This window comes from Schistocerca nitens, chromosome 2, assembly GCF_023898315.1.
Source record: "Schistocerca nitens isolate TAMUIC-IGC-003100 chromosome 2, iqSchNite1.1, whole genome shotgun sequence".
NCBI classification, from domain to species: domain Eukaryota; kingdom Metazoa; phylum Arthropoda; class Insecta; order Orthoptera; family Acrididae; genus Schistocerca; species Schistocerca nitens.
The window spans coordinates 694399912-694413312 of NC_064615.1; the positions used below are offsets into that span (position 1 = coordinate 694399912).

The 13401-nt window shown below is 42.6% G+C and overlaps 1 protein-coding gene across 1 annotated transcript in view; it reads left to right on the forward strand.

The window, feature by feature from the left end:
* Positions 1-9793: 9793 nt before the first annotated feature.
* Positions 9794-13401, forward strand: part of LOC126234564 (uncharacterized) — a 54190-nt gene continuing 50582 nt past the window's right edge. Inside the window, exon 1 of the mRNA XM_049943267.1 lies at positions 9794-9914. The gene's annotated coding sequence lies outside the window, so the exon portion shown is untranslated. The remainder of the gene's footprint in view (positions 9915-13401) is intronic.

Sequence of the window (13401 nt, forward strand, 5' to 3'; positions counted from 1 at the left end):
TGCGAATTAGAAAGTTAATATAACATATAATAACAGTAATGATAGTACCGGGAACTAAATTAACGACCTATAAATGATGTATCCCACACAGTTGCAATTTTGTTAGAATAATGTTTATTCAGAAAACAAACTAATAGCCAAAGTGGTCGTATTTAAAGTTACTGTTACACTCGAGCGCATATCCATTTGACACAGTTAGATCATTCACAATCTCATCGCGGCATAAAAGTGTAATATTCCACCTCATTACCTTCACGAGAAGTTAAGAGTTCTCACCAGGTGCGCGGCTGTTCACCACTCAAAGTCCCGCGATACCACACAAGGCAAAATTTTCTGTTTCACTTCCTAGCTACCTAAAGACCGACTGTCCGCTTTCGTGTCTCAATCCGAACTGTACCCTTTGGTGTCTTCCACCGGACTGTCCGTTTCGCGTCTCCATACGAACTGTCCCCTTTGGTGTCTCGACCACAACTGCCCGCTTTCGCGTCTCGACCAGCACTGCCCTCTGCCCCGTCCGCGTTTCCGGTGTGCCAAGCATCGTCGCTCAACTGACTAGTGCAGTTCTATCTTCTGAAGCCGTCCATCTGATTGGCTACAGCTTATTCTACATTATTTAAAATTTTAACATATTTATGTAATCAAAGCTTCACCACTTTCAAGTTCTAAATAAAGTAACAATAATATCCATTACATAATAAACGTTAAATTCTTTTACGTAAAACCAATACAATCACCTTCTTAACTTTGAATGTCACGGCCAGCAGCTTTGCACCAATCTGGTTTCTGATAAATAAATACAGAACAGAAGTAAGTGTTATGTACTAAACCTTACAACAAATATTCTATTACATAATGATTCAATAAGGTGTCATGCTCTCATCGTTCATTGTGTTTTGTGTGGAGGAAATGATGATGTGATGCTTAATTGAAAATACTGATAATTTAAATCTACTGTATCTTGTAAAGAAATAAAGTTACTGAGTTTATGTATACAACGTTTGTCATTTTAATGATGCGCTTCTATATGAAATGTCGATTCTTAAGATAGACCAAAGCGTTCAGATTTTAGCATTCGGGTCTTTGTTACAAAACTTGTTAATTTCACTTAAACAGTAAATCCTAAACTGTTACAGATATGATCAATATTCAAGTTTTATAGGGATCACCATGAAAATTTATGTAGGATGGCAGATTAAAATTACTGTGGCTTCATTCACTGCACTACTACAGAATTAAATAGTTTTCATAAATGTTTCCCCTTATGGCCGATCTTAGGTACGTCTCCTTGGTCACAAAAGCCTTCTACTGGGTCTCCCTATGACGTAGGTTCTCGTCGGTCTCACTCGCACACTCCAGAGCTTAGGCCTCAACCTATTGCCTGTGAGTTTCCCCATTTTGTGGTGAATCTGTTCCCTTTTTGGCATCCGGTCCTGGACGATAGGTTCGTTGCACAATTCCTGAAGGCCGACTCTTTTGGCCATACACTTAAATGAGAGAGAAATGCTCGTTAACTCACAAGACCTAGTCATTACTCAGTGCTGTTCAGAGACGTACAGTACAATACGATGGAGTAGCAAGGGTACAGTTTCGCAGAACTCGCTGACATGCACCTTGTGTAAGGAGCAGTACGTTGTAATGCTCTCGCTGCTGAAAGGCTGTGCAGGGAACGGTTTACTAACAAGCATCATCCGTCACGACGAGTGTTTATTTCTCTCGATCGACGAATACGGGAGACTGGTTCGTCGGAAAGAAGAAACAAGGGATCTGGCAACATGAGGACCACTTCCACACCCGATTTTGAAGAGGAGGTGCTGCACGTATTGCAGCGGGTCCCACTACAAGTACTCGTCGTATTGTGCGTGAAATGGGCGATGCACATACTAGCGTGTGGCGAGTACTCCACGAACAACATTTACTCCCATATCACCCAAATCGAGTCCGTGCAATACTTGTGACTGACTGTGCACCAAGAGTCACATTATGTCAGTGGTTGCTCCAGCAGTGGATTGATCGGACCCGATTTCCTCCAAATCGTGCTGTTTACTGACGAGGCCTCATTTGATCGTGATGATATTTCGCACAGCAGGAACAGCCTTGTGTGGGGTGAGGAAAACCTATATGCTGTAGCAGAGTCACACCATCAAAGACGTTTTGCTGTGAATATCTGGACCGGCACTGTAGATGACAACTTCAATGGGCCATATCTTCCACCTGGGCCTCTGGATGGCCACCTGTACTTGAGGTTCGTGCAAAGAGTTCTACCTGAGTTGTTGGAGAATGTACGTTTCGCTGTTCGTGAGAGGATCTGGGTACAACATGACGGTGCCCCTCTTCACTTCAGTGTGGATGTCAGCAACCATCTAAGTGCTGTATTTCCTAGTCGCTGAATGGAAGGGGAGGTCCAACTCCATGGCCTGCGAAGATTCAAATGGTTCAAATGGCTCTGAGCACTATGGGACTTAACTGTCATCAGTCCCCTAGAACTTAGAACTACTTAAACCTAACTAACCTAAGGACATCACACACATCCATGCCCGAGGCAGGGTTCGGACCTGCGGCCGTAGCGGTCGCGCAGTTCCAGACTGTAGAGCCTAGAACCGCTCGGCCACTTTGGCCGGCGCCTGCGAAGACACCCTGATTATTTCCTGTGGTGGTATCTACAGTCACTCGTGCTTCAGACCCCAGTGGCCGTCAGTTTCAGCACATTTTTGTAAGATACAGTACAAGTGGTACGTTCATGACGGTATCTGCTGTTAACTGTAACTAATGTAAATAGAAAAGCAAACAACAACGTGATTTTATTCCCATTATCTCCTTAAGCTGTCTTCTCCGACCCTAGGTTCCCTGCGTTATATTGTTCAGTGGAGCATCCTCTATATCATGTTAAATTTTTGCACACTCTTATGGTAACACCCTGTAGACATCCCTTGTTATTAACCGTAACTGGTCACACAAGATGGTGCCAAAAGGCACGACAACTTCTGAACAGAAAGTCAGACTATGGGCAACAAGTACCCTTGTTGATATTAGCCTACGGGTGTACTGTTGCAAAAGACTGATTCAATTACAGTGACAAATATTGCGTTTAGTAGTCAATAGGACTTTTTGGTACGTGTCACCCTCATACATAAGTGAATGCGCATATGGTTACCTATTAGTTTTCTATGGTGCTCTAGCACCCATTGTCACTTATTGATAGTTTTTTTTTAAGTATAAAAATATCAATTTTACATTACAGGAAATGGTATGTTTTACAAAATAACGTAGCATCCAAATGGAACATACAAAGTCAGGAGGTAACGACATAGTGATCCCTCCTGCGTACAACACTGTATTTACATTGTAGGATACAGTACCAAGGAGTACACAGTACAGGGAGTCAATGCTAAAATCTAAAATACCGTTTTTACTGTATGTTATCCACATACTATCCACATAAATAAAATAAGGTGAAAGAACTAAAACGGTTACATTTTTTAATTTACATGATTTATGTAACCTTTGGTAAAAGACTCATGGTTACGCAATTACTGTGCCACGAGCCTCGAGCCGGCGAGAAATTGGAATCGTTCACGGGATTCAGCGCCTCACATTACCTTGGGCTGGCATCGAGTCAGTTTGGTTTGTGTGAAGGAGAGTTTCGTTATACAGAACGTACGAACATATTCCTGGTCCCTAGAAACCTAACCTGTTCTGTGACAGTGAACTTCGATTATGGACATTCTGTAAACTGATTTAGAAGGTGGTTGAAATGGGTTGTATCGTCATCTGGACAGAGAAATATGCCCGGACGGATGCTACTGACTAGGTTAATTGTAATTGATTGTGTTTTTCTTAACGTATATACATGTTTTCTATTAAATATTGACTACTAGTCATAGGCTCCATCTTGGTTAACGTTGTCGATTGAATACTAGTGCTAGTTGTTTACGCTGAAAAAAGGCGGACTTGATAGTTCGTAGCCTTCATTATTGCTTATGTTCTAGCTGCTGCTTGTTTAGCGGTGGAGCCATTTAAGCTATTTTGTTTTAACTGAAACCTCTGGTGAGTGTTAATGATAAAATCCGCTACAGTTGTAAAAATTATTTATTTTAAAAGGGAAGCACAACCCGCCTTCATTACTAATGCCCTATGTTCAGGTGGATCTGCAAAATTTTTGAAAGTTTAATAATACCTATTCACAAGGTTAAGACAATCTAAGCTAAACAGAACCAACAGAACTTCTTAGAAAAAATGCCCTATACGTACATTAAAATGTGAGTCCACAAAGGAAGCATAGCTAAAATTAACGTAGGTTAAAATATGTTAAAGTAGTGCACCCTTGGTACATGAAATGGAATACAATGTCCTCTTGAATTCTAGGTTTGCCAGAAAGCCTCTTGTAGAGAGGGACCTACATAAAAGATTAAGGGTCCCCAATTAGAAGAGCGGAAACCACCGTTAAAGAATTAACGGCCCGATGTCCCAAATCCCCCATTACAAATCCTGAAACGGTCCAGGCTTAGGGGCGCGCACACATGGATCCGCATGAAGACGTCCAAAAAAATGGGTTATAGACTGCACACCTGTCGTTAGTGGAGAAAACAGTGTAACCCCCTGAGTAAAGTTTGCTACTCACCAGTGCTTCATAGATACCCTTCAGACCGGTATGAAGCTTGAATGCCAGCGGGAGCGGCCATGTTCCCGTAACCAGGGGACTGCTCACGCCGTCGCGCTGTCACAGCTTAAATTAATGTAGCCACCAACAACAGGTCTAAGAAACTGTGGTGTCACCGCCAGACACCACACTTGCTAGGTGGTAGCTTAAATCGGCCGCGGTCCATTAGTACATGTCGGACCCGCGTGTCGCCACTGGTAGTGATCGCAGACCGAGCGCCACCACACGGCAGGTCTCGAGAGACGGACTAGCACTCGCCCCACTTGTACGACGACTTTTCTAGCGACTACACTGACGAAGCCTTTCTCTCATTTGCCGAGAGACAGTTAGAATAGCCTTCAGCTAAGTTAGTGGCTACGACCTAGCAAGGCGCCATTAGTAACTTCATGTATCTACAGAGTCGCATTTGTATCTTCAAGAGCGATGTACAACTATGATGGAATAAAGTTAAGTATTACTGCAGTTACGTACTTTTCTTTACAGCATTCATTACGTATCCTGTTTCAGACTTCACGCCATCCTTCGTGCTCTTATAGCGTGCATTTCGGCCCCCTCAAAAAACACTGTGTCGGCACCACTTGTCGACACAACAGAAACCACAAACTGTCATCTGCTGCTACGAAATCTAACTTCCGAGGCACTGATTACGCATTACCGCGTCTGCAATTGAATACATTGCAAACCAAGTAGTAGTGTAGAACGAAAGAAACTGACGTAATTCCTCCGATGTCCATCAAGGATTCATATAGCACGCTTAGAGAGCATAGTCTCAAATTGTCACTAATTTCTACATGTACAAAGTTCTAAAACAGCTAATACAAATGGAAGGAAACTTCAAAGCTCTTATAGCTTACCAGCAATTATTGTAGAAGCAGCTAAGTTAGAGCACAACTGATCGCATTAAGAATTGCCGTAGAATAAAAATGTACAATGAAAAATTTTTAAGGAACGTTGCTCACAGAAGCCTTGACCATATCAGTAAAATCCTAAAGAAAACCAAAATATTAAAAAAAATCAAAAGCATAAAACACATAGTAACTTCCAATAAGTAAGCCCATAAACTTGCTGCGGTGTAAATGTTGCAGCTCCCGCCTCCCCCCCCCCCCCCCCCCCTCCCTTCACCAAAGGCCCTTTATTTGGAACAAGGAGATCAATTTTTACCGCACTGTGATACCCTGAAAGCATTGGATGTAATAATTAAGTATACCGCTGTGCCTTAACTCGGTTTGTTCATTAAGTACCCTCTCAGAATAATTAATTTTACATTTCATAATCCCAATTTCTTCTAAGATGTTAAGTATCGTGCCTTGAGGTTGTACATGAATAATATCTACATCTTCCCTAACATCCTGTAAAGTATGGTTGAGTGATAGATAAAAAGGCAGAGCTGACTTTGAATTATTGACTGCATAGTAATCCTTGTACCTGATGTTGAAACTTCTGTCCGTGACCCACGTATCTGGCATCATATTTCGGGCAGTCAATATCATATACCCACGTATTATCGCATTACCTAACCTGCCGTTCTTCTTGATGTATGAAACGTCGTCGATTGCTTTTGGGAATGAAAAATGAAAGGTGTGACATTTAAAGCTCTCAACCACCTGTTTACCTTATCGGAGATTAGACCGTAACAGGATATTTTACAAAACCTTCTATGCTCGTTACCCTCATCCTGTGTCAGAAGCGAGCTACCCTTTAGCCTATTTTTAGTACTTCCCTGTGCGAGACTTCTATGTATGTCGCTAACGATCTTAACAGGATATGCATTCACCTGGGCAAGATATCTGACGATATCCAATTCTCTCATTTCAGCTTCCCTACTCAACGGAATTTCCCAGACTATACTTAACATTGTTCGAAAGGCAGCCTGTTTATGTGCCCTCGAATGTGTAGAAGTATTATGAAACAACTTATCCGTTGGTTACTGTTTGGGGTTGATTTTGTGCTAGGGCAACATGGACTTACACTGAAGCGCCAAAGAAACAGGTATGGGCATGCGTATTCAAATACAAAGATATGTAAACAGGCGGAATACGGCGCTGCTGACGGTAACGTCTATATAAGACAACAAGTGTCTGCCGCAGTTGTTAGATCGGTTACTGCTGCTACAATGACAGGTTATCAAGATTTAAGTGAGTCTGAACGTGGTATTATACTCGGCGCACGAGCGATGGGACACAGCATCTCCGAGGTAGCAATGAAGTGGGGATTATCCCGTACGACCTTTTCACAACTGTACCGTGAATATCAGGAATCCGGTAAAACATCAACTCTCCGACATCGCTGCGGCCGGAAAATGATCCTGCAAGAACGGGTCCAACGACGACTGAAGAGAATCGTTCAGCGTGACAGAAGTGCAACCCTTCTGCAGATTGCTTCAGATTTCAGTGCTGGTCCATCAACAAGTGTCAGCATGTGAACCATTCAACGAAACACCGTCAATATGGGCTTTCGGAGCCGAAGGCCCACTCTTGTACCCTTGATGCCTGCACAGCACAAAGCTTTACACCTCGCCTGGGCCCGTCAACGCCGACGTTGGACTATTGATGACCGCCTCGTTACAAATTGTGTCGAGCGGATGGATGTATATGGGTAGGGAGACAACCTCATGAATCCATAGACCCTGCATGTCAGCAAGGGACTCTTCAAGCTGGTGGAGGCTCTGTAATGGTGTGGGACGTGTGCAGTTGGGGTGGTATGAGACCCCTGATACGTATAAACACGACTCTGACAGTTGGCACGTACGTAAGCATCCTGTCTGATCAACTGCATCCATTCATGTCCATTGTGCATTTAGATGGACTTAGACAATTCTAGCGGGACAATGGGACACCAAAAACGTCCAGAATTGCTACATAGTGGCTCCAGGAACACTCTTCTGAGTTTAAAAACTTCCGCTGGCCACCAAACTCCCCAGTGTGTCTAAGGCGTTCAGCCTGACAAGGTTGCCTCCAAACACGTCTCCGACGATTGTCTGGTTGAAGGCGTATGCGACACTCATCGGTGAAGAGAACGTGATGCCAATCCTCAGTGCCCCATTCGGCACGTTGTTGGGCCTACGTGTACCGCTCTGCATGGTGACGTAGTTACAAAGATGGACCTCGCCATGGACGACGGGATTGAAGTTGCGTATCATGCAGCCTATTGCGCACAGTTTGAGTCGTAACACGACGTCCTATGGCTGCACGAAAAGCATTATTCAACATGGTGGCGTTGCTGTCAGGGTTCCTCCGAGCCATAATCCGTAGGTAACAGTCATCGACTGCAGTAGTAACCCTTGGGCGGCCTGAGCGAGGCATGTCATCGACAGTTCCCGTCTCTCTGTATCTCCCCCATGCCCGAACAACATCGCTTTGGTTCACTTCGATACGCCTGGACACTTCCCTTGTTGAGAACCCTGCCTGGCACAAAGTAACAATGCGGACGCGATCGAACCGCGGTATTGACCGTTCAGGCATGGGTGAACTACAGACAACACGAGCCGTGTACCTCTTTCCTGGTGGAATGACTGGAAGTGATCAGCTGTCGGAACCCCTCCGTCTAATAGGTGCTGCCCATGCACGGTTGTTTACATCTTTGGCCGGGTTTAGTGACATCTCTGAACAGTCAAAGTGACTGTGTCTGTGATACAATATCCACAGTAAACGTCTACCTTTAGGAGTTGCGGAAACTGGCGTGATGCAAAACTTTTTTTAATGTGTGATATGTTAATACACGAAGTTCTTAAGCAGAGTGATATTTCCCGAAATAGAAGTTGCTGCTTTTTCACACGGAAGTGACTAAAATACAGCAGAAGCAAACACTTTCAAAGCGTACCCACACTAAAGCAAATGACACAGTGGTTATATTCTATAGAGCTTTGCCTGGCGTTGTTCCATTCAGCTGTAATTCAATCATTTTTATTCCGTTTCGTATTTCCACCTGGGGTAATTTCCCAGTTAATCAGGTTTTCTGATAGCTTGTCTTTCATCACTTGGTGATTTTACTTTCAAAATAAAATATTGTTTCCTTATAGTTAGTGCCCAGTTGATACAAGCAAAATACGAACAAGAAAATTAATCGTTGTTTATGGCAGTTTGTTTTACGTCATGATTGTGCATCGATTGTAAATGAACTGGTTTCACTTGTAACTGATTATTTTGTGGTGACCGCAGATCTGAGGATGGTTGAATAGACCGAAACCAGTCAGCTGATAGTAGATGCGCAATAGCGATGACAAATAAATACGTATTAAACGTAAAAGTTTAATGATCTCTTTGGACTACATGAACCTCCAGAATAACAGTAAATATTTGACTGGTGAAGGAGTACGTATCCAGTGTTCTTCTTTATTTCAAAGAATGACTGTGACAGCATCTGTTGCTGTTGAGGGATATTTCCGCTTTTTGATGTCACGACTCTAGTCCTTAAACGTCAGTCTTCTGCATTTTAATTTAATTCGTGTGAGGCGTTTAGGACGCCTTAGTTGTTAGGTACATATCCTACATAAAATTTCTTACATGTAAGCTGTAAGGTACATGAAAATTTGAAAGTTCCATCTGGCTTATGTAGTAATGGACTGAGACGTCACAGTTTGTGCTATGTTTGTATCCATATAATCGGAAACGTATAGGAGAAGGTGCTGTAAACATTTTGTGTTTGTTATCACACAACAAATAATACAGAAGACTCTATACAGGTAATTTCGCCTGCAAAGTAACATGCCTTGACCATAGTACGCTTATGCCAACAATGGTCATTCTGTCCGTAGGGCTGAGAAGATGTCGCCGACGACAGAAAGATCATAGATAATTGATTGAGTTCGCCGATTGCAGAAAAGACAGCGCTTCATAGAAGGTGAGAAGTCTATGATATACCGCACAAGACAAAACCAATAGTTAAAACAGCAACTCAACACGCAGAAGATGACCCTTACTGTTTGTACACAATAAAATAACGTTGCTCAGTGAGCCACTTCCCTGAGTTCACAAGTCCACGGAAATCGCAGCAACGGCGCGATTTCGCAGAAGCCATGACCGACCACACCGAAGGTCGTCGGCTACGCCAGAGCAAGGCTGCGAGTTCGCAGAAGCCACGGCCGAGCATCGCCGAAGGTAGTCGAACACAGACGAGGTCAGTTGACAAAAGCGCAATGCGAGACTACGTGCACTTTTGTATTCCGTGCAGTGGTGCGGAAGCACCACGCTATCGACGATAGCTTGTCACTGTTGGCTGTGTACTGCAGCATCGCAAGATTATCTTGACTTCTTTCGCGGTGAGTAGAGCGGACTTCAGTTAATGTTGATTTTCATACGAATGAGTGAGTGAGCGTTATATAACATATATGTGATGTACATCAATTAAATAGCTCCAATAAATTAGCAATGCTAATACAGTGTTCCTCTTATGTTACAGGAGATCTTAACACTGGTGAACTGATGTATTAAATAGTTTACTTGCAGCACGTGTACTGAACTTTTCGTTAAGATAATAAAAGAATAAAAGTTCTTAAATTTGGAGTTATCTTAAATGTAATGAATCTGAATCATCCTCTCCATTTTGGCAAATTCGTTGATCACCAGGTGGCAAATTTCAGGTTAAGACATCAGATGGGTAAATTTCAGTTTAAGACGTGAGCTGCTGCAGGAGATAGTTTTCAGTTGACAACAGAGCTAAGTTTGAAAGCCTTTCTGGAATTTGTGAACTATGTACATAGTTTTTATCATTTTTAGGGTTGAAAAACTTCTCCCACCTGACATACTGGATTCAGGAATAGCCAAAATAAGTTCACAGCATTTAAAGATGTCGTACAGTGCTGGTCGAAGTCCTATTAACTTAATAAACCTCAACAAATCTCCAGCAATTTTATGGTGCATTTCGTCTTAAATATACATAACCACTACTTGTGCTCTGAAGCAGGAAAAATTAAAAATGATCCGTAACAGTCCTTTAGTGATTGAAACGCAAATTCAGGGAAAACTGTTTTATATTGATCAAAATTATGCACGTTTAAAACTTCCAAAAATGAAAAGTATTCCAAGGTACTTAATCATCTTGTAACTGCCCATGTAGTGTCAAAAATTTTGCAATAGATTCCTCTAAAGTTTGTTTCCAATCTGACTTTAGCATTATGGCTATTATCTAATTACTTGTTAATCCATCTGTTCGCCTTTAATTACTCTTCACCATATTCTTTCAAATCCGTCACGTTTGGTCTTCAACATTTCTTTGAATTCATTAATTTTTTTGTAACTAATATCGTGTGCTTTGGCTGGAAAAGACATCGAATAATGCATCAGTGAGGCGGAAAATACGAGCATAATTACGAAAAAGGAAGTTGAAACTGAATCATTACTTCATGATTACCAGTCTATGGGCAGCAGTAAAGGTATCTTCGTCCCACATCTCACGTGGAGCTATTGTCTTCCTGACAAGTGAAACCGGTTCACTCCGATACTCGCATAAGTTTTTTACAAAACGAGGGGCAAGATACCATGAAGTGGCAGACACTTCTTTACTTCCTCATCTAGAGCTCTAGTTCCTTTGGTTTAACTTGGAAAGCAGGGAGACTAGAGTGAAAGAAAACATCCGCATACTTTGATGTTTGGTCCAGCTAGTGATAGCACTAAATTCAGTGGGTGAGCGAAACAGTGAACGAACGTTGCAAGAGAAAACGTGATTCCACCGTAGATTGCAATCCAATCAAATGACCAGCCATGACTGCAGCTCCATCATAACTCTAGTCGTGAATCAGTTGTACCACAATGCGATATAGTTCCATGGCTGTTCTGTCTTCAGAGATGTTTATGAATTCTAAGCATCTTTCATGACGTTCACCATCAGCTATGACGTAATGAAAGACTTAACCTCTGAGGAGTTACAACCGTTACGTCATCTAGAATAACTGAGACAAAATTCGTTTCTCTTTTCCCCATTCTTATTTTATTCATGAGCGTGTTTGAAACACAGGCAATTTGGTCATTTTGTATTACATTTGACACACTTGTAAACACGGAAGAATTTTCTAAATTATGTTTCAGTTTTTCGTGAAACTCAGTGAGTAGCTGAATGATTTCAAGGTAATTGCCTTTATTCAGAGACCCAGGCCTCAGAACGTCATCTCTTCCCTTGACAAGAACCGAACTACGTAAATTAAGCGCATCGTTATGTCTCTTTCTTTCTTACTGGATTGTTAATGTTGTAAATTACGAACTGCCTTGTGCTCATCCAACATACGACCAATTCTCGTCTTCCCGTAACCGCGCGACCACTATGGTCGCAGGTTCGAATCCTGCCTCGGGCATGGATGTGTGTGATGTCCTTAGGTTAGTTAGGTTTAAGTAGTTCTAAGTTCTAGGGGACTGATGATCTCAGAAGTTAAGTCCCATAGTGCTCAGAGCTATTTGAACCTTTTTTTCATAGTGGAGTGCAAATGGTTCTCAAACTGGTTGTTCTTCTTAATACTTTTCGTGAACGTTAGCCACGTCGCGGTAGTCAACGATATTCCAAACACCATATGCAAGATTTCAACTTAGTTGTGGTGATTAATTAAAGTGTAGGTCTACTATTTTGCCTTGTGTTCATCTTCTCTTGGAAACTACGCATGGCAAAGTTGTGAAGCAGAACCCCAGAGATTGCACATTCACACGGGCGCTCTCCTGCTTGGGTTTCCATGCCTTGTCTGCTCCGCACTACGATACGCCACTAGCTCACTTGCTGATCTTCTCCAAACTGGAGTATACCAATGTGATACACTACTGGCCATTAAAATTGCTATACTAAGAAGAAATGCAGGTGATAAACGGGTATTCATTGGACAAATATATTATACTAGAACTGACATGTCATTACATTTTCACGCTATTTGGGTGCATAGATCCTGAGAAATCAGTACCCAGAACAACCACCTCTGGCCGTAATAACGGCCTTGATACGCCTGGGCATTGAGACAAACAGAGCTTGTATGGCATGTACAGGTACAGCTGCCCATGCAGCTTCAACACGGTACCACAGTTCATCAAGAGTAGTGACTTGCAAACGTCCCCATCTGTTGACTCAGGGATCGAGAAGTGGCTGAACGATCCATTACAGCCATGCGGATAAGATGCCTGTCATCTCGACTACTAGTGATACGAGGTCGTTGGGATCCAGCACGGTGTTCCGTATTACCCTTCTGAACCCACCGATTCCGTATTCTGCTAACAGTCATTGGATCTCGAACAACGCGAGCAGCAATGTCGCGATACGATAAACCGCAATCGCGATAGGCTACAATCCGACCTTTATCAAAGTCGGAAACGTGATGGTACGCATTTCTCCTCCTTACACGAGGCATCACAACAACGTTTCACCAGGCAATGCCGGTCAACTGCTGTTTGTGTTTGAGAAATCGGTGTCGCTACCGGCGCCAACCTTGTGTGAATGCTCTGAAAACCATATCACAGCATCTTTTTCCTGTCGGTTAAATGTCTCGTTTGTAGCACGTCATCTTCATGGTGTAGCAATTTTACTGGCCAATAGTGTATTTATAACTAAGTATTAAAGCAGTTTATAGCATTGAGGTAATGTAAAACTATGTACACAAACACGTTTCCCATAGCTCTAAGAATAGAGGATAACTTTTACTCCTTAGAGTCTCACACCAGTGACCGCAGTCGGCTGACTATGGGACCTAGGTATCGGGACGGCACGTAGAGCCACTTTCTGCTAGTCCAGCCCGCTTCCTAAAGTCCTTGGTACCAAGTGAGCACCTTGGTACCAAG